The 21,397-nt window shown below is 35.4% G+C and overlaps 1 protein-coding gene across 9 annotated transcripts in view; it reads right to left on the minus strand.

Moving 5' to 3' along the window:
* ORC4 (origin recognition complex subunit 4) overlaps nucleotides 1-21,397 on the minus strand; it is an 87,317-nt gene that overhangs the window by 56,175 nt on the left and 9,745 nt on the right. Inside the window, exon 1 of one of the 9 annotated variants that reach the window (XM_057743957.1) lies at nucleotides 8,138-8,538. The exons of the other annotated variants lie outside the window; for them this stretch is intronic. The gene's annotated coding sequence lies outside the window, so the exon portion shown is untranslated. Of the gene's footprint in view, nucleotides 1-8,137; nucleotides 8,539-21,397 lie in introns of those variants that run through there. 9 annotated transcript variants of the gene reach the window in all.

Genomic DNA, 21,397 nt, shown 5'->3' on the forward strand with positions numbered 1-21,397 from the left:
CTAAACAAACCAGGAACAGAAAAACTATGTCAACATAATAAAAACTATATATGAAAAACCCACAGCGAACAACACGATGAAAAGATTGAAAGCTTTTCCTCTATGATCAGGAACAAGGCAAGGATGACTGCTTTCATTCCTTCTAATCAACATAGTACTGGAAGTTCTAGTCTGGGCAATCAGGCAAGAAAAGAATTAAAGGTATCCAAACTGGAACAGAAGAAGTAAAACTGTCTCTCTTCACAGGTAACATAATCTTGTATGTAGAAAACCCTAAAGATTCCATGAAGAAATTGTTAGAATAAATGAATTCAGCAAAATAGTAGGATACAAAATCAACGAAAACAATTCAGCTGCATTTCTACAATAATCTGAAAAGGAAATCAATAAAACAATTCCGATACAGACTACTGTAAATAAACAACAAGGACCCACTGTATAGCACAGGAACTATATTCAATATCCTGTAATAACCTATAACGGAAAGGAAGCTGAAATGTATATATATATAATTATATATATCTATAAACTGAATTTTTATATATATATACACACACACATATATATAAACTGAATCACTTTGCTGTACATCTGAAACTAACACAACATTTTAAATCTACTATACTTCAATTTAAAAGGTTAACTACCCGCCCCCCACAAAAGAAAAAGAAAACAATTCTATTTATAGTAGCATTAAATAGAATAAAGTACTTAGGAATTAAATTAGCCAAGGAGGTGAAAGACTTGTACAATGAAAACTACAAAGCACTACTGAGAGAAACTTAAGACATAAATGGAAATACACCCCATGTTTGTAGATTAGATGACTTAAAATATTGTAACATGTCAATACCACCCAGCTTGATCTACAGATTCAACATGTCTACCAATATCCCAATGATGTTTTTGGAGAAAAAGAAAAACTCACGCTACAGTTCATGTAGAATTTTAAAGGACCCTAAATAGCCGAAATAATCCTGATAAAGGAACAACAAAGCTGGAGGACTCACACTTTGTGATTTCTAAACTTACTACAATGCTACAGTAATCAAAATAACAAAGTACTGGCATAAAGACCAACATATAGACCAATGAAACAGAATAGACAGCCCAGAAATAGATACATACCCACACACATGCCCACATATATGATCAAATGATTTTTGACAAGGGTGCCAAGGCCATTCAATGGGGCAAAGACAGTCTTTTAACAAATGATGCAGAATGAAGTTGGATCCTTATGAACATTATATACAAAAAATCAACTCTAAATGCACCCAAGAGCTAAATAAATGACCTAAAACTATAAATCTCTTAGAAGAAATTTAAGGTAAATAAATGCAGGGTAAAAGCTTCATGACATTTACTTTTGCGATGGTTTCCTGGATATGACACTGAAAACACAAGCAAAAGAAAAAGAAAAGATAAATTGGACTTTAAAATGGAAAAATTTTAAATTTGTGCACTAAAAGGTACTATTAACGAAGTAAAAAGGCAACCCACAGAATATAAGAAAATATTTGCAAATCAATTATCCAATAAAGGATTAAAAATACATATATGACAATTAATATTTACAGAACTCTTAAAACTCTGCAACACAAAAACAAATAACCTAAATTCAAAAATGGGCAAAGGATCTGAATAAGCATTTCTTCAGGAAAGATATACAAACAAGACATGCAAAGATGCTCAACATCACTAATCATTAGGAAATTTGAAATCAAGACTACGAGATACCACCTCACAGCCATTCAGATGGTTACTACATTTAAAAAAACAAAACCAAAAAAAAAAAAAAAAAGGAAAATAACAAGTGCTGAAGACAATGTGGAGATATCAGAACACTTAGAACTATTAGTTGGGAATGTAAAATGGTACAGCAGCCTATGGAAAACAGTATGGCAGTTCCTCAAAAAATTAAAAACAGAGTTATCATATAGTGCAGTCGTTCCACTTCTGGGTATATATACTGAAAAGAACTGAAATCAGGGTCTCAAAGAGATATTTGTACACTCACGTTCACAGTGGTATTATTCACAATGGATAAAACATGGAAGCAGCCCACGTGTCCAATGACAGATAAATGGATAATCAAAATACAGCATATACGTACAATGGGATATTAAATCTTTAAAAGGAAGGAAATTCTGACATATGCCAAAACATAGATGAAGCTTAAGAATAATACGCTAAGAGAATTAAGGCACTCACTAAAAGACAAATAATGTATGATTCCACTTACATGAAATACTCGGAAGAGTCAAAATCACAGAGATAAAAAGTAGAATGGTGGTAACCTGGGGCTGGGGGGACGAGGAGAATGAGGAGTTATTTTTTAACGGGTATAGAGTTTCAATTTACAAGATGAAAGAGTTCTGGAGATGGATGGTGATGATGGTAGTGTACTTGTATGAATGTATTTAATACCACCAAACAGTACATTTAATAATGGTTAAGATGGTAGATTTTATATTATATGTCCTTTCCCACAAAAAAACTTTGAGAAAAAGAGAAAAGGATGTCCAAGCAGTAACTAAAGAACGAAAGAGGCAGAAGTTAATACTATAACGAAACAAAAGCCTAGAAAATTCTAGAAGTGTTCTGCATAGTTCCCAACACTCTCAAAAGCCCTCAAATGCTCACAAGTGCATCAAATAAGGAGAGAAGCAAACTGTAAAAATCATAATTCATTTATTAAACTTTAAAATTAAAGAAAAAAATTCATCTGGCATAAAGGCCGAAAAACACCTTCAAGTAGAAAAATAAATGCTGAAAGACAATGGATTAATATTTACAAAGTTCTAAAAGAGTGTAAAGACTCATAATTAGTAAAGATTTAATTCACATATAAAGGTATAACAGGTATAACCTTATCAAACTAGAAGGGACTCAATAAATAGTGCAAATAAAGCTTTGTGGGGGAGGGGAGGATGGGGAACTCAACCATGAAATTCAGCCATTTAAGCATGATGCACCACCCTCCCCACGCATACACATGATGGTGAGCTTTGAATTCACTAAAATGAAAAATTAAAACTAAACAACTATAAACATTATAGTTGTATGATTTATATTTATCACCTAAATCTTGACAATGTGAAAATAATTATACAAAACAAAGGAGTGAATACATAATGCAAATTTCTTCATTTTTCTCATTAGGAAGACAACAGGGTCTAAAATTGAAACATGCATTAAAAAAAAGGAACTTTATTTAAACCTTAGATTGCAATCTTTTATAAAATCACCTCCTGGGTTTAATAAATATTCAAAGTTCAGCAATTCCTACAATTTTTACTTGGTCAAATTCAGTGAAACCCAATGCAAGCAATACCACTATTGGTATAAGTGTGTATGCACGCACAAACACACACTTTTCACCAAAATGGAATCTCTAGATACTGCTTTATAATATTTGTCACTTAAAAAAGCATGAACAACTTGCCACATTTATACATACATATACACATTTGTACACACAGACACCCCTACACAATATTTTTTTTTTAAGTTTTCTTAAAATCTTCTGAAGCACCATAAAATGATCTGCCTTTTGAATGAAACACTGCAAAAAGAGGGGGCAAGTTTTATCTGTTTGCTATTTGTTTTTGGTTAATGCAATCTGGATTGAGTGAAGCACCTCAAGCAAGCCCTACAGGAGTATACTTGTATTTGAAGTGAATGGAATCAATGAAATGACAAGGTAAAGAGAAAGGAAAATTAGATGAAGGCCATAGTAGTAATGTGAGTAAGACCTATAAAACATTCTACCAAAGAACACTTACAAGAGAAAAAAGCTGAGAACATGTCCTATTAGCTTCAAAGTTTTCTAAGTAGGTCAAAGAGATGAGAAAGTTTTTCCCAGCCTGCAGATCAACGCGTTTCAAGACAGCTGGTGCAAAACAAGCCTCTCAGGTAAAGAAAGTATTTTAAAACTTTTACTTATCCAAAGTAAATATTTATCCAAAAAAATTATAATCTTAGATAATATTTAATATATAAAATTACATTAATATCTTTATTTTATCCCTCTGTTAGCAGGTCATGTCATGTCACTACCAGCAACCCAGGAGTCCTCAGGAAAGAGTGGGAGGTCAGTAGCAGATAGGAGTTACAAGCGGCACCATCACACATTTATCAACTTTTAGCTTATAACTACATAATGTAGGTATATGTGCACAGCTGGATGGAATTAATAAATCCAGTTGCCTTGTTGAACTAAATTATTGTTATGATGTTTTAAATGAAAGAAAAATGATTCAGATGCTCCAATAAATTGCGGATTGTTCCTGGAATGAAAAGTATCTGTCTGTCAAAAGCACGTTACTTAGCAAAAAACAAACAAAACCCCAAACAAAAATACTTTATGTAGAACTTTCATATAAAAGTAGAAAAGAAACTGCTTTTTGAAAGAAACCTGTGCTATGAAGAGAGCACTTGGAAAATGTTTTCACCTCTGATTTTGTGGCTGAAAATGGTAATATTATGTATAAAAATTCTCATGCACTTAAAAACAATTATGAAAGAGAACTTTCTAGTCTATTAACAGATATTTCTAAAAGGAGTATGAGTGAGTTTTATAACCATTTGTTAAAAATATAAAAACACACCACTTCCCAATCAGTTTGCAAAAACAACTAATTTACATGAAAGTAGATGAAATTTACTAACAAAATTTACAAAAAACCTTTGTAAAACTGGAGGATGGGACTGAAAATTAGAAACATACAATGATCATTATTTTAATAACCTTTTTTGGGGCAAAACTATAAAGTTTCATTAGAGGGGCACATTACTTTGTGACAAAAACTCTTGGTAAATTAAAAAAAAAATGTAATACTACTCTTTCCGAAGATGACTGAAGAAAACTTTGAAAATAATATCACTATCAACTTCCATCTAATTTAGGTGAAAGTTAAAAAATACAAATTCTACTACTGTTTATCTAGGGTCTAACTCTGTATGGTTGACATTTTTCAAAGAAGAGTAAGAATGGACAAAAGGTTAGAACTTTGCCTCTTTTTAGTTAGAAAAATGTTCTTCATTACATGAACGGTAGAATAACAAAAAACAAAAGGTATTTTAGAAGAAATCTGTGAGTGGTTTCAACATTGTGTTAATGTTCTCTGAGATGAAACTTAGGTAAGAACATATTTAAGCTGTTTATCAGTCAGCTAGAATTAGTTTTCCCATATCTCTTTCCATATAGAGCACTTGTAGCAAGGTAATGATTAAAATAGAGTTAAGAGAAATGTTGAAGGTGGGGGAAATTAGCAATAAAATAGGTATAAATTCCAAGTTAACAGATAAGCAAACATATTTTTAGTACTCCTAAAGGGATCAGGTTGAAAATGTTGTCTATGAAATGATGCAGATTTAGTAAGTCAAGTTGCGGATCAGTTTCTGGTGAGATGTTTCCTTGAGTTCTCCAGAGCTGAAGCATAATTCCAAATAAAATAACAACTTTTTTGTGATTTCTAGATAAACTTGTCCTCAGTGAACTAACTGTAGTAATTGTTGACAATTTTATAAAATCTTTTTTTTCTCCTCACTTGTTTCCGGCAAATACAGAGGGGGTACAATTTACTTAGGAACTCAGATCAAATGAATCCAAAGTTTAATAATCTTTAGTCTAATCATATGATGACATGCTATTTTCTGCACTGATATTAAAATGAAGAAAAATATTTTAAAATATCTAATATACTAAAAAATAACCATATGGAAATGTTTGCAATTCTCCAGAAAAGCCATTCTCTCACCTCTGAGTTTTCAACACTGCGTAACAGTGTGCCTGGAACCACATATACACATGGAGACACACCTTCACACATACACTTGCATATATATGCATACATGTATCTGCATAGATACTATGCATACATATCTTTTAGTAAATGTATTTATTTGTAAAGTACCCATTAGAATCCTGACATCAAATATGCCCATTGAGTTTTTCTTGAAAACACGGTGGATCAACAGTCACAAAATAAGTAAATAACTTCAGTGGGAAAATCATAGGTTTAATAACATGAAATCTTCAGAAAAAAAGGCATTTATAAGTTACTACAGTATTTTATAATTATTAACCATGGAACATCCCTTGTAAATGATGAGAAGTATAAACTTTGCATTAGTGAAAAAGAATAAAAAAGAAATAAGGGAGGATATCTAAAACTAAAATATATTCACTTCTGAACTATGAAATTAATGAAAGAAGCTAATGAAAGAAGCAACACAAACTTGCAAACAATCTAGAAACCCTTTCAGCTTTTGGAATGTACTATATCACTTTATTGGCACTGACTAGGTTATAACTACATCTTAAACATTATGCTGGCTAACAGTAGTCTACATTCTCTGAGCACACAAAATCTGACTAGAAATGTGCTTAATAGGGGTAGGAATTAAGCTTTTGAATCAAAGCTAATGTGTTTACTTGGATGGATAAAACAGTATAAAGGAAACAAAGATTTGAATTTAATGAAAACATCATATTTTTTGGAAAGAGGAAGGTGTCATACAAAGGATTCAACATTTAAGACTTAGGCACTAAAGTCACTGAGTAAGGAGAGAGCACATATGGGCAAATATTCTCTGAAAAGCCCTGAACTGCTTATAAAGTAGTATTGTACTTTTTCGCAAGAGCAATTACTTCATGGCATATGTTCATTTGAGAAAAACGATGAATAGAATCCTCCCCATATTAATTTTTTCCTTTGACATGCTCACAGTTGAATTTATGTAAATATGATATGCCACAACCCCAATGAATTAATTAGCAAATGTTAATTAAACTATTTTAGTAAGGAGAAAAATTGAAAATAACATTGCCTTAGAGAGAAACCATTCGAGAAATTACTCATGTGAACACAAACTCTTGGAGTTTTCCCTAAAAACTTAAGAACAGTATGTTTCTAATGAGACTTCCAGCTTATGTAGGAAACATAAGGAGATCAAATTCCTACAATCTGACTATTAGGGCCAAAGAAATTATGTTCTCCAATTGTGTTTACTAATGAATACACAGCCCCATTCCTCCCCATCAACATGTTTAGGTAACTTTGCCAGGACAGTTAAAACTTCAGTCTAAACATTTTAACTGTAATAAGATCTTAAAAGAGTTGGCTTTTTTTTTTTTTATGGAAGAGTGCTAAAAAAAGTTTTTTTTTGTTTTTTGGGGTTTTTTTTTTTTTGCTTTAAAAAGACAGCTTAGAATTTTTTCTTATACAACATCATACAACACAGAGGAAAACGTAATCTTCTTCAGACTCCCAACAGGAGAATGCTCAAAAAACTTTAGTTATTCCTTGCATTGCAAATAACCACTCATCATAATCACTTTAAGGCCATCGAATATCCAAACTGTCTTCATAAAAGTTATAGACTCACTTATTTTTAAAAGATCACCAACTACAACTCCCTCATTTTCATATAGGAAAAACTGAGACACAAATATACTAACAGATTCAGTTGCAGGCAGACCTAGGTTAAGAACTCAGGTACAATACAACCACCCTTTTCTGCAAATCTTTTTCCTCCCCAAGGTTAAAGGGCTGTGAGATGACTAGCGGATGATCAATCATGAGCAGATAAGTTAAAATATACAGTTTTGTATATTGATGTCATTCTTTATACAGCTTTTCTCATGTACACACCATTCTCTGTCCTGAGAAAATACTATTTTTTGACCACTGATGTAAGGAAAACAATAAAAATCACCCTCATTGAAACAAAAAACGCCCAACAACCATAAATAAAAGGACCAGTCTCATTAACTGGCTACAGGGAGAAGTCAGTATTTTAGTTGAAAAAAACTCAAATACATCCTAACCAATCAATTTCCAAAATCTCAAATAAGACAGAGCTGGCTCATGATATCCAGATTATTCCACTGAAAAGGCACCAGGTAAACAAAAACATGGATTCGCCAACACTGGATTTGTGGTGCAATCTACTTGCTAATAAAAACTGGTCTTTTTTAGGTAAACACAAGAAAGCACACAGGGAAATAGTCTTTTCTCCCTTTGGAGGTAGACCAGACTGCATAAACAATGAGTCAAACCTAACAAAGGGGCAGGCTCAGAAGCTGAGGCTTCCCCTTTAAGAAGGCTGACTGAGTACACCAGTTTACCTTGACTTCCTTCAGAAATGTCACAGAAGAAACAATAGAAGAAACGACAATAAAAAGGATAAATTTGTGCCATCAGGAAAGCTAAAAAGCTGAGGTGATCACAATGCTGAAGAATATCTGGAAGATATAAAGCACGTGGGTTAAATAAAAATCCACCAGCCCAATATTAATAAAAGAAAACTTTTAAAAAATAAGTTTGCTCAGTGGAACTACAGAATAACTGTAAGATCTAAAGTAGCAGCAGGACAGGAAATTCCCTGGAGGTCCAGTGGTTGGGACTCTGCGCTCTCACTGCGAGGGCCCGGGTATGACCCATGGTCGGGGAACCAAAATCCCAGAAGCCATGTAGCACGGCCAAAAAAAAAGGCAGCAGCAGGACAAAGTTCATAAAGAAGACAAGGAAAATGAATGATAAAGCAGCATACAAATCTCTAACTCTGAATACACAGTAGCTCCATTAATCCCAATGGAAGGCAACAATGGTGAGAGCCGCTTCAAAAGATACCTAGAGTAGGTACTGAGGTCTGAGAAGGGGAGGTGGTGCCCCAGATAACTTTCTGACCCTCTTAAGAGAGGAGATCTTTTTCTTCAAGTGCAAGGTTTTATTTATTCCACTTTAGCCTCCAAAATGGTTCTCATCTCCTAGTACTCATTTCTTTGAGTAACCCCCTATCACACTACTGAGCTGGCTAGTAATAATGGAGTGTAACTTCTGAGGACAGAAACTTTGACTTCCCCTGGACCACATGCTCTGGGTGAAGCCACCTGCCATGTAGGGAAGACAGTCAGGCAACCCTATGAAAATGTCCACATGGTAAGGAACTGAGGACTTCTGCCAGGAGTAAGTAGTAACTTGCCAACCACATGAGTGAACCAGTTTAGATGCAGATTCTCCAGCTCCTGTCAAGCCTTCAGATGACTGCAACTCCAGCTAACATATTGACTATAATCCATGAGAGACCAAGAGCCATGACTATATATCTAAGCTGTTTCTGAATCCACAGAAACTGTCAGAAAATAAATGTTGTTTTAAGCAACTACTGGTTGCAACTGTTTTGGAGTAGTCTGCTGCATATAAAAAAATAACTAATACACTTTCCAGAATTTATTAAAAAAATAAAAGTACTGATAATCCAATTATTGATATTGAGAATCCATCATGAATACTGTTAAACTTCCTCTTTAAAGAAAAAGAAGAAAAGAAAAAGAAAACCACAAAAATATCACAAAATCTAGAGGATGTGATCAAGGTAAAATTTAGAGAAAAACTTATGGTAATTACGAGGTAATAAAATATATATATTGCTATCTGCCCCTGGTTTCTGGCACAGAGCTTCAGAAACCCTTGTAATTTCCTAAGTGATAAAAGCACCAGGAACATTTTTTTGTTCTAATATTGGGTTATTAAACCCAGTTCCTGACACAGGGATCCTAAAACCCTTGTGATTTCCTAGGTGATAGGAGTGTCTTTTGTTCTCATGAGGCAACTCTCTGTGGGCTCCTGTATGGGTCCTGGATGAGGGCTAGTCAGCAGAAAGACCAAACCGTGATTAGAAACTTGGAATTTTTTAGCCTCGCCTCCCATTCTCTTGAGTAATGAGAAAGGCTAAAAATGGAGTTAATGATTCATCATGCCTATATAAGGAAGCCTCCTTCATAAAAATCCCCAGAGTATTGGTTTTGAAGAACTTCTCGGTTGGTGAACATGTGGAGGTTTGGGGAAAGAAGAAGCCACTCTGAGATGGTCTCAGAGCGCCACTTCCCTTCCCCATACCCTGCCGTACACATCTCTTCCAAGTGACTATTCCTGAGTTACATCTTTTCATAATAAACTGGTTATCTAGGAAGTAAAGTGTTTCTCTGAATTCTGTGAGCCACTTGGGCAAATTAATCAAGCCCTGGGGGGGGGGGGTGGAGTCATCACTGGAACCTCCAAACTATAGTCTAGGGTTGATCAGGAGTACAGGAGACAACCTTGACTGGCAATTGCCATATTTAAGGGGCTGGGTGTGTCTTGTAGGACTGACTCATTAACCTGACGCTAGAATCAGATAGAATCTGATCCTATCTCTGGGTAAAAAGTGTGAGAATTAAGTTGAATTGTAGGACACTCACTTGCTCTCTACCATAACCCTAGGTTGGAACTGGGTGTGGAACTATACAGTATTAAACAAACATTATTAAAGAAGAACAGAAATATGCAATTTGCAACAAGTAACTTACACAGAAAATTAAGTAAATCAGAAGACTGCATAACAGAAAATAAGGATCAAGGCACAAAACTGAAGAAATAATTACTAGTAAAATAATAAATAGCAAGAAAAATAGAGGCAGAAAACCTGAACAAATTAGTTACCACAAAAAAACGGAAAGGGTGTTCAAAACTAAGTCCCAAAGTGGCTACAGACCAAGGTAGTTTGGGAATATAATTTTTAACCTAAACACTCAAAATAGAAGTTCAAAAGGATTTAAACAGTTCCAATATCTAGAAAAATAATACAGGCCTTTTGACTTTATTCTATATACCTGATATAACCTCTGTTAACAGAACTAGACAAAGGGTAAAAAAATCTTTATAGATAAATCTCACACAGAATTCATAAAGAGAAACAAAGACTCTTCTTCAAATATTTATTACCAAATATAATATGTAAATACGAAAAAGCATCTTTCAGAATGCTAGAAACCTGGTTCTTTAATTTTAAAAAGAATAGGTATGAAAAACTCATCGTAATCAGTGTTTTGCAAATAAAACCATGAACAATATATTCACTAACTACTACTATTTAATAGCTTTCTAGAGAAAATAAGCAACAACAAAAGCTCAATAACCCAATTTTAAGTGGTTCTTATATATAACATGAGTTTAAACACTACCACTCTTCCCAATAAAAGTTAGACCATAAGATTCCTTCAAACTGAAAAATGTTCAATTTAAGTTACCAAACTATCAATTTAACCATTTGAAAATGTTTATATTTACTTTGTTAGATTATGTATGCTTCTTGATGAGTATATACAAATTCATTAGAGTTTACTGTATTATATAATTATCTGTAAGAAGCTCCTATTTCAGTAATTAATTAATGAAGTATATTATAACAATATTAAGGTAGTAAACTGAAAAGTTTCATTGTTTAACATTCCACTGCCTTATTAGCTATCATTGATAAGTGGCAAAATTACTCACTGATATTCTGATGTTAATACAAAATAACTTAGGAAAACAAAAAGTAAATCTCATCTTTAAAATGCAGGTCTTTATTAAAACTAAATGAAAAAAGATTATATGAGGTGTGATTTCTAGCATACAAAAGCAGTGTTTTGTTTTAGTTGAGACAATAAATACTTAGGGTTGGTGAAGTTGTGGTTAATGGAACTAATACACAATAATGGTACAAACATATAGTACTAGAAGCCACAATTTTACTGCCTTCCATTCAGCAATTCCACTTTTAGAATTTTACTCAAAAGAAATAATCACAGATATGCACAAATACTTAGCTGAAAGGATGTTTAATATAGGTCTGGTTATAAAAAGAAAAAATAAAATATCCAGTACTAGAAAATTAGTTAACTAAGTCACGATAGAAACACAAAGAAAGACAATTACTTCACCTTCAACTCAAGTACTGATGAACTTGGTTTAAAAAAATAAAAGCAATTTATTTTTAAAGATTAATCTTTCCTCATTGAATTTTTTTTAAATTTTTAAAAAATGTATTTATTTTATTTTTGGTTGTATTGGTCTTAGTTGCAGTGTGGGCTCTCTCTATTTGCAGCACACAGGCTTAGTTGCCCTGCAGTATGTGGGATCTTAGTTCCCTGACTAGGGATTGAACTGGCATCCCCTGTATTGCAAGATCGATTCTTAACCACTGGCCCACTAGAGAATTCCCTCAACATGCAAGTTTTGTTCAAAAAGGATCAACACTTTCTGTCTACCATGTAAGGAGCTTGGAGGTTGATACTCTTGTCCTCACAAGAAAAAAGCTGAACAAACTAAAAAACAACAACTCTTCCTTGATCCATAAAAGAATGAGGTCATAGGGCAAACTGTTTCCTCTAAAATTAGAGACACACAGGCAGATACAGAGAATCACAGCTTATTGGAGCAGAAGCCCAGAAACAGAAATTACATTAAAGCAAGTTCCAAAGTATGAAAACTTAAATTGTAACAGACAAATTACTAGATACTCAACATAGACAAGTTAAAAACTCCAAGAGGGCCCAGTCTGAGGGAAGCCTCCAAATTTTCCTGAACATTACCTCCAGGAATCCCACTAGGTTCTCAGAGAAGACCAGACAAAAATCTCCTCCTGCTTCAACAAGGGTAAAGGAAAAGTAGCCATACTGAAATGTATCCAAGAGCATTTTGTCCTCCTTAACAGGGTTTGCCCTGAAAGGAAACTATTTTACCAGAGCCTAACTGACCTGGGGAAAAGAAATATACAACTCCAGCCTCTTCTAGCCTTCTGGACTCACCAAAAGAGAGTTGTGTGTGTGTGTGTGTGTGTGTGTGTGTGCGCGTGTGCGTGTGTGTGTGCGCGTGTGCGTGCGTGCATGGGGGCGGGGGGGGGGGGGGGGAGCTGAGAAGCACCTGCTATGAAGGTCATACCCCAGACACAGAGGCTCTATCACAAACTGAGACCAAATCACAGAAACATGGAATGTTTTCCCTCCCCTCACACCTTACCACATCACTAGGGCTTGGGTATTTTAACAGGGGATTACAACTAAAGGAACAACTCTCAGACCTTATTTAAGAAATTCCAAGAAAAGACTGGAGACAAAAGAAAGGACACAATAAGAAATTTTAGCTTCAGACAGCTACAGGTAAACAATAAACATTGCCTATCTCTGAGATAAAGGAACATAAAATATCACACTAAAGACCTATTTACCACAGTTCCTTGTATCTAATACATCATGTCTGGCTTTCAACATAAACAATACAAGACATAATAAAAGGAGAAAAAAACTCACACAGTTTGAAGAGACTGAAGAGACAGAATGAGATTCAGGAATTTGGAATTAATAGACTGGGAATTTTTTTTTTTTTGAGGTACATCAAGTTCAATCAACTGTATTTATACACATATTCCCGTATTCCCTTCCTCCCTCGACTCCCCCCCACCCTCCCCATCCCAGTCCTCTAAGACATCATCCATCCTTGAGCTGAACTCCCTTTGTTATACAGCAACTTCCCTAGACTAGGAATTTAAAACAACTATGACTGATATGCTAAGGGATCTAATGGAAAAAGCAGACAACCTGCAATTACAGATGGGCAATGTAAGCAAAGAATGAATCAAAAGGAAATGCCAGAAATCAAAAACAGTGGCACAAAACTAAAGAATACCACTGATATGCTTAACAATGTAGAAATAATGAGAGAAAGAATATTATAAGGGACAGAAGTAAGGAATTGGAAATACTATTATATGACACTTGCATTACCCAGTAAATGGCATAGTGTTACTTGAAAGTGGACTTGTATTGCTTACAAGTGTATACTGCAAATACCACAGCAACCACTGAATGAAATTTTTAAAAAATATAATTTATAGCTTGAAAGAGGAAAAGAACTTGAATATAAAATGCGTGGTTAAAACCAGTGAAGGCAGAAAAGAAAAAAAGAGTAGAGGACAAAAAAGAAACAAAGGGCAAGAGAAACAAAAGAAAACAGTAATAAAAGTGGTAGATATAAACCTATTATGTCAGTAATGACTTTAAATGTCAACGGTCTAAATAAACAGACTGATTAAAGACAGAGTAGGTAAAAAAACCAACCACAACTTTATGTTCTCTATAAGAAACTGACCTTAAAAATAATGACACAGATTACAGAAATGGAAGAAGACATACACTAATTCAAAGAAAGTTTAAGTAGCTATGCTAATTTCAGATAGCGCAGAGTTCAGAGCAAGAAGAAGTATTGGGAATAAAGAGGATATTACATATTGATAAAGGAATTAACTTTCTAATAAGACAATACACATTCTTCTCAAGTTCACATTCACATTCACCAAGATAGACCACATTCTGGGGCCATTAAACACCTAAAATTTGGAAGACTAGAAATCATATTAAAGTATGCTCTAATACCATGATGGAATTAAACTAGAAATGAATAATAAAAAGATAGCTAGAAAATTCCACAATACAGAGATTAAAAGTCAAACAAGAAAAATCAAAAATTGTGAATGACAATGCTGCTTTTTTTTGTTGTAGGTTCGTAGCCACTCCAGATGCTTTAGGCTGCTGGTGTCTGATCTTCGGATAACTGAGGCATATCTATACATGGATTAACTGTGTTTTATAGCACCTAGCTGCAAGGGACTACCACCTGCACACCCAGACGATGACCTGGTCTGCATAGGCCTCATGAGCTCTGGCAAGACCAATCTGTTGTTCAAGCGCTGCAGTGAAAGCCCTGACAGCATAGGGTCCACCACTGGTTTTAAAAGCAGTGCCATTCCAAAATGCCATCTTGAATGTAAAAGAATGTGGAGGAGAGAGCAGCCAAGGTGGCAGAGTAGAGAGACCCTTAGCTCACTTCCTCTCATGAGAACACCAAAATCACAATTATCTTCAGAACAATGATGGATGAAAAAGACTGGAACCTGCCAACAAAGATATTCTACAATTAAAGACATAAAGAAGGAAGCACAACAAGAGGGGTAAGAAGGGCAGACTTGTGATATAATCAAATCCCATTCCCCCCAGGTAGGTGACCCACAAAATGGAGACTAATTATATTGCACAGGTTCTTCCACAGGCATGAGAGTTCTGGGACCCCATGACAAGCTCCTATGCTCAGGGTGTCCAGCACCAGGAAGATGAGCCCCAAGAGCATTTGCCTTTGAAGGCAAGCAGGCTTAACTGCAGGAGCCCCTCAGGGTTGGGAGAAACAGAGATTTCATTCTTGAAAAGGGCACACAAAATACCATGTGCACTGGGATCCAGCACAAAAGCAGTAATTTGACAGAAGCCACGGCCAGACGTACTTGCTGGTCTTGAGGAGTCTCCTGGAGAGGCAGCTGCTGTCACCTGGTGACACAGACGCTAGTTGTTGACATGTTTGGGAACACTTAACCACGTGAACATGGATGCCAGTGGCTGCCATGTGATGGACCTCCTCTGGCCAAATAACTAACTAGACAGGAACACAACTGCACCCATCAGCAGACAGGATGCTTAAAGACTTTCTGAACCCACAGCTGCCTCCAGACATCTCTCTAGACACAGCGTTGCCCACCAGAGGACCAAAACACAGCTCCACCCACTAGTGGGCAAGCACCAGCCTTTCCTACCAGGAATCCTGCCATAGCCTCTGAACCAGATTCACCCAGCAGGGGACAAACACCAAAAAAAATACAATCCTGCAGCCTGTGGACACAGCTCACCCACAGCAGGCCAGACCCTACCCTGGAACCAGCTGGACCCTGGTTCTGTCCACTAGCAGGCAAATGCAAGCTCTGGGACACCGCGAACCCCATACCCAACTGTGTCAGGAACCAACGGCCCCTCCCCAAACAATGACCTGAAATGAGCTCTGAGACCCCAGGGCCTATAGCCAGATTCCAGGAACCAGCTCTGCCTGCCAGTAATCCATCACTAATCTGAGATCTGGTTCCACCTGTTAGGGGGTGGGCAATAGTCCCAGAGTCTTGTGGACCCTGATTCTGCCCAGCAGAGCCAGTACTAGCCCCAGGGCCGCCTAGGGTTCTGCAACCAGCCACCCTGTGAACAGGCCCCACTAAACAGCAACCAGCAGCATCCCCCCAAGGTAGGGTGTGGCAACCAACCAGACTAGAGGGCAACCAAGCCTACCAGACCACCCACATAGTCAACCTACCACAACAGAAGGACCTATGCAGCCCTCTTAGAGGAAAAGTCTAGAGCATGTAGCTTGGCTGATGAAAGGGGAGTGCACTCCTGGGACACAGGATGTCTCCCACAGAAGGCCACTTTTCCAAGGTTGAAAAACATAACAACCTACCACATACATAAAAATACAAAAAGCAACTCAGCAAAATCAGGCAGCAGAAAAATATATTCCAGATGCAGGAACAATATAAAACCCCAGTAAATAACTAAGTGAAGTGGAGACAGGCAATCTAACTGAGAAAGAGTTCAGAGTAATGATTTTAAAGATGATGAAAGAACATGGGAGAAGAATGGATGCACAGAGCAAGAAGTTATAAGTTTTTAACAAAGAGTTAGAAAATATAAAGAACAACCAGAGGTGAAGAATACAATAACTGAAATGAAAAATACACTACAAGAAATCCATAGTAGACTACATGATACACAGGAACAGATCTGTAAGCTGGAAGACAGAGTAATGGAAATCACTTGCACTGGGGTGGGGCGGGGGAGAGGGAGAAAGAAAAAGGAAGGAAGGAAGGAAGGCAGGCAGGCAGGCAGGCAGGCAGGCAGGTGAATGAAAATATATGATGACAGTTTAAGAGTTTATGAGACCTCTGGGACAACATAAAGTGCACTAATATTCACAGTATAGATGTCCCAGAATAGGAGGAAAGTGAGAAAGGGCCTGACAAAGTATTTGAAGAGATAAAAGCTGAAAACTTCCCTAACCTGGGAAAGGAAACAGTCATCCAAGTCCAAGTAGCACAAGAGTCCCAAACGGGATTAATCCAAAGATGAACATACCAAGAAACATTGCAAACAAAATGACATAAATTAAACAAAAAGCGAGAATAGGGCTTTCCCTGGTGGTCCAGTGGCTAAGACTCCATGCTCCCCATGCAGGGGGCCCAGGTTTGATCCCTGGTCAGGCAAAGAGATCCCACATGCCGCAACTAAGAGTTCACATGCCGCAACTAAAGATCCCACATGCCGCAATGCAACTAAAAAGATCCTGTACGCTGCAACTAAAGATTCTGCATGCCCCAACTAAAAAAAAAAAAAAAAAATAAGATCCCACATGATGCAACGAAGATCCCACGTGCTGCAACTAAGACATGATGCAGCCAAATATATAAGTAAATAAATGTTGAAAAGATTAAAAGGAGAATATTAAAAGCATCAAGAGAAAAGCAACAAATAATATAGAAAGGAACTCCATTTTTCTGTTGAAAAATCAGGCTATCAGCTAATTTTTCAACAGAAACTCTGCAGGCTAGACTAGAGTGGCATGATAAATTTAAAGTGATGAAAGGGAAAAACCTTCAACTAAGAATATGCTACCCAGCAAGGCTCTAATTCAGATTTGATGGAAGAAATTAAAAGCTTTACAGAAAAGCAAAAGCTAAAAGAATTCAGCAGAACCAAACAAATTTTATAACAAACGTTAAAGGAAACTCTCTAAGCAAAAATAAATAAATAAATAAAGGGCCACAACTGGAAACAAGAAAACTGTGGAATGAAAAAGCTCACCGGGAAAGGCATCCATACAGTAAAGATAGGAAATCATCCACACACACAAAGCTAGTAACAAGTTTAAAAAACAAAAGTAGTAAAAACATCCATGTTCACAATAAACAGTTAAGGGATGTACAGAACAATTAGATGTAAAATATGATATCAAAAACAGTATATGTGAGGGTAGAAGAGTACAAAGGGTTTGAACATGGATTTGAAATTAAGAGGTCAACAACTTAAAATAATCATATGTGTATGTATGTATGCATATTCATACGTATACACATACAGATATATATACATATATACACACACATATGTATATACACTGCTATACAAAAACCTCATGGTAACCTCAAACCAAAAATCTATAATATACACATAAAAAAAGGAAAAGGAATCCATACATAATACTAAAGACAGTCATCAAGTCACAAGAGAAGTGGAGGAAAAAAAGACCTAAAATAAGAAATCCAAAACAATTAACAAAACGGCAATAAGAATATACATATCTATAATTATCATAAATGTAAATGGTCTAAACGCTCCAAGCAAAAGATAGAGTGATACAAAAACAAGACCCATATACATGCTTCCTACAAGAGACTCACTTCAGATCTAGACACATACAGAAAGGAATGAGTGGATGGAAAAAGGTATTCCATGCAAATGGAAATCAAAAGAAAGCTCAAGCAGCAATACTTATATCAGACAAAACAGACATTAAACACTAAAGCAAAGACTGTTACAAGAGACAAATAAGGCCATTACATAATGATCAAGGGATCAATCCAAGATGATATAACAACTGTAAATATATACGCACCCAACATAGGAGCTTCTCAATATATAAGGTAAATATTAACATAAAAGGAGAAATCAACAGTAACATGATAACAGTAGATGACTTTAACATCTTATTTACATCAGTGGACAGATCATCCAGACAGGAAATCAATTAGGAAACACAGGCCTTGAATAACACATTCAACCAAATGTACTTAATTAATATATAGAGAGCATTCCATCCAAAAGCAGAATACATGCTTTTCAAGTGCACATGAAACACTGTCCAAGATAAATCACATGCTATGCCACAAAACAAGCCTTGGTAAATTTAACAAAACTGAAATCATATGAAGCATCTTTTCTGACCACAATGCTATGAGACTAGAAATCAACTACAAGAAAAAAAAAACTGCAAAAAACAAACACATGAAGGCTAAAGTATATGCTACTAAACAACCAATGGATCGATCACTGAAGAAGTCAAAGATGAAATCAAGAAATACCTAGCGACAAATAAAAATGAATACACAATAATCCAAAACCTATGGGATGCAGCAAAAGCAGTTCTAAGAGGGAAGTTTACAGAGATACAAGCTTACCTTGGTAAACAAGAAAAATGTCAAATAAACAACCTAACTTTACAACTAAAGAAACTAGATAAAGAAGAACAAACAAAACTCAAAGTAGAAGGGAAAAAACAATAAAGGTCAGAGGAGAAATCAATGAAATAGAGACTAAAAAAAAATAGAAAAGATCAATGCAATTAAAAGCTGGTTCTTTGAGAAGATAAACAAAATTGATAAATCTTTAGCCAGACTCATCAAGAAAAAGAGGGTCCAAATCAATAAAATCAGAAATGAAAAACCGGCACCACAGAAATAGAAAAGATCATAAGAGACTACTACAAGCAACTTTATGCCAATAAAATGAAAACAATACCATTTACCATCCTATCAAAGAGAGTAAAACATCTAGGAATAAACCTACCTAAGGAGGCAAAAGACTTGTAATACCAAAACTATAAGACTCTGATGAAAGAAACTGAAGACACCACAAAGAGGTGGAAAGATAAACCATGTTCTTGTCCTGGAAGAATCAATATTGTTAAAATGACCATACTACCCAGGGCAAAATACTGATTCAATGCAATCCCTATTGAATTATCAATGGTATTTTTCACAGAACTAGAACAAATAATTTTAAACTTTTTATGGAAACACACAAGTCCCCGAATAGCCAAAACAATCTTGAGAAAGAAGAATGGAGTTAGGGGAATCATGCGCCCTGACTTCGGACTATACTACAAAGTTACAGTAATTAAAACAGTACTGCACTGACACAAAAAGAGACAAACAGGTAACTGGAACAGGATAGAGAGCCCAGAAATAAACCAATCCACCTACGGTTAATTAATCTATGACAAAGGTGGCATGAATATACAATAAAGAAGAGACAGTATGTATATGTGTGTGTACATATGTATATTACACACACATGTATTTTAATAAAGGAATACCACCTGGCCACAAAGAAGAATGAAATAATTCCATTTGCAGCAACATGGATGGACCTAAAGATTACCATCCTAGGTGAAGTAAGGCAGACAAGAAAGACAAATATCATATAATATCACTTACATGTGGAATCTAAAAAAATGATACAAATGAACTTATTTACAAAACAGAAACAGGCTCACAGACATAGAAAACAAACTTATGGTTACCAAAGAGAAAGTAGAGAGGGGAAGGATAAATTAGGAGTTTGGGATTAACAAATACACACTACTATATATAAAATAGATAATCAATATGACCTACTTTGTAGCACGGAGAACTCTACTCAATATTCTGTAATAAACTATATGGGAAAAGAATCTGAAAAAGTATATACTTTTATGTATAGCTGAATCACTTTGCTGTACATCTGAAACTAACACAACATTGTAAACCAACTATATTCCAATATAAAATTTAAAAATTTAAAAAAAAAACCTCTAATGGAAAAGAATCTGAAAAAGAAAATATATATATACATCTGAATATATATATTTGAATATATATATATCTGAATCACTGTGCTGTAACCTGAAACTAACACAACATTGTAAATCAACTATACTTAACTATACTTCAACTTTAAAAAACTGTGAACAAAATGAAAACGAATGTAGAACTTAACAAATGCATGAGATGCAGCAAAAATATTCCTTAGAGGGGAATTTATAGCACTAAATGCATTTATTAGAAAAGAAAAATTACTGAAACCAATAATCTTAGTTTCAACTTTAGGAAACTAGAAAAGAAAGAAAAGTAAACCCAAGTAAGCAGAAGAAAAGAAATAACAAAAATGAGAGTAGAAATCAGTGAAACTGAAAATATAAAATTAATCAGGAAAATCAACAGATGAAAAACTGGTAAATTTATTTTCTAAATTTTTTAAAATAAATTCATTCATTCATTCATTCATCCATTCATTTACTGGCTGTGTTGGGTCTTTGTTGCTGCTCGCAGGCTTTTTCTAGTTGTGGTAGGTGGGGGCTACTCTGTTGCGATGCACGGGCTTCTCATTGTGGTGGCTTCTCTTGTTGCAAAGCATGGGCTCTAGGTAAGCAGGTTTTAGTAGTTGTGGCACATGGGCTCAACAGTTATGGCTCATGGGCTCTAGAGCGCAGGCTCAGTAGTTGTAGCACATAGGTTTAGTTTCTCCGCTGCATGTGGGATCTTCCTGGACCAGGGCTCAAACCCATGTCTCCTGCATTGGCAGGCATATTCTTAACCACTGCACCACCAGGGAGGCCAAAAAACTTGTAAATTTAAAACTAACAAACCTCTAGCTATGCTAACTAAGAACAAAAGATTTAAAAAGAGCAGAAGTCTCAAATGATTATCAGAAATGAAAGCAGGGCCATTGCTACTAGTCTTATTAAAATTATGATAATAAAGAAAAATTATAGACAACTCTACACCCACAAATCTGATACACAAATGAAATGTACCAATTCCTTGAAAGACACAATCTAACAAAATTCATACAAGAAGAAACAGATAGTCTGAATAGGTTTATATCTATTAAGGAAATCAA

The sequence above is a fragment of the Hippopotamus amphibius genome, chromosome 8 (genome assembly GCF_030028045.1).
Source record: "Hippopotamus amphibius kiboko isolate mHipAmp2 chromosome 8, mHipAmp2.hap2, whole genome shotgun sequence".
Lineage (NCBI taxonomy): Eukaryota > Metazoa > Chordata > Mammalia > Artiodactyla > Hippopotamidae > Hippopotamus > Hippopotamus amphibius.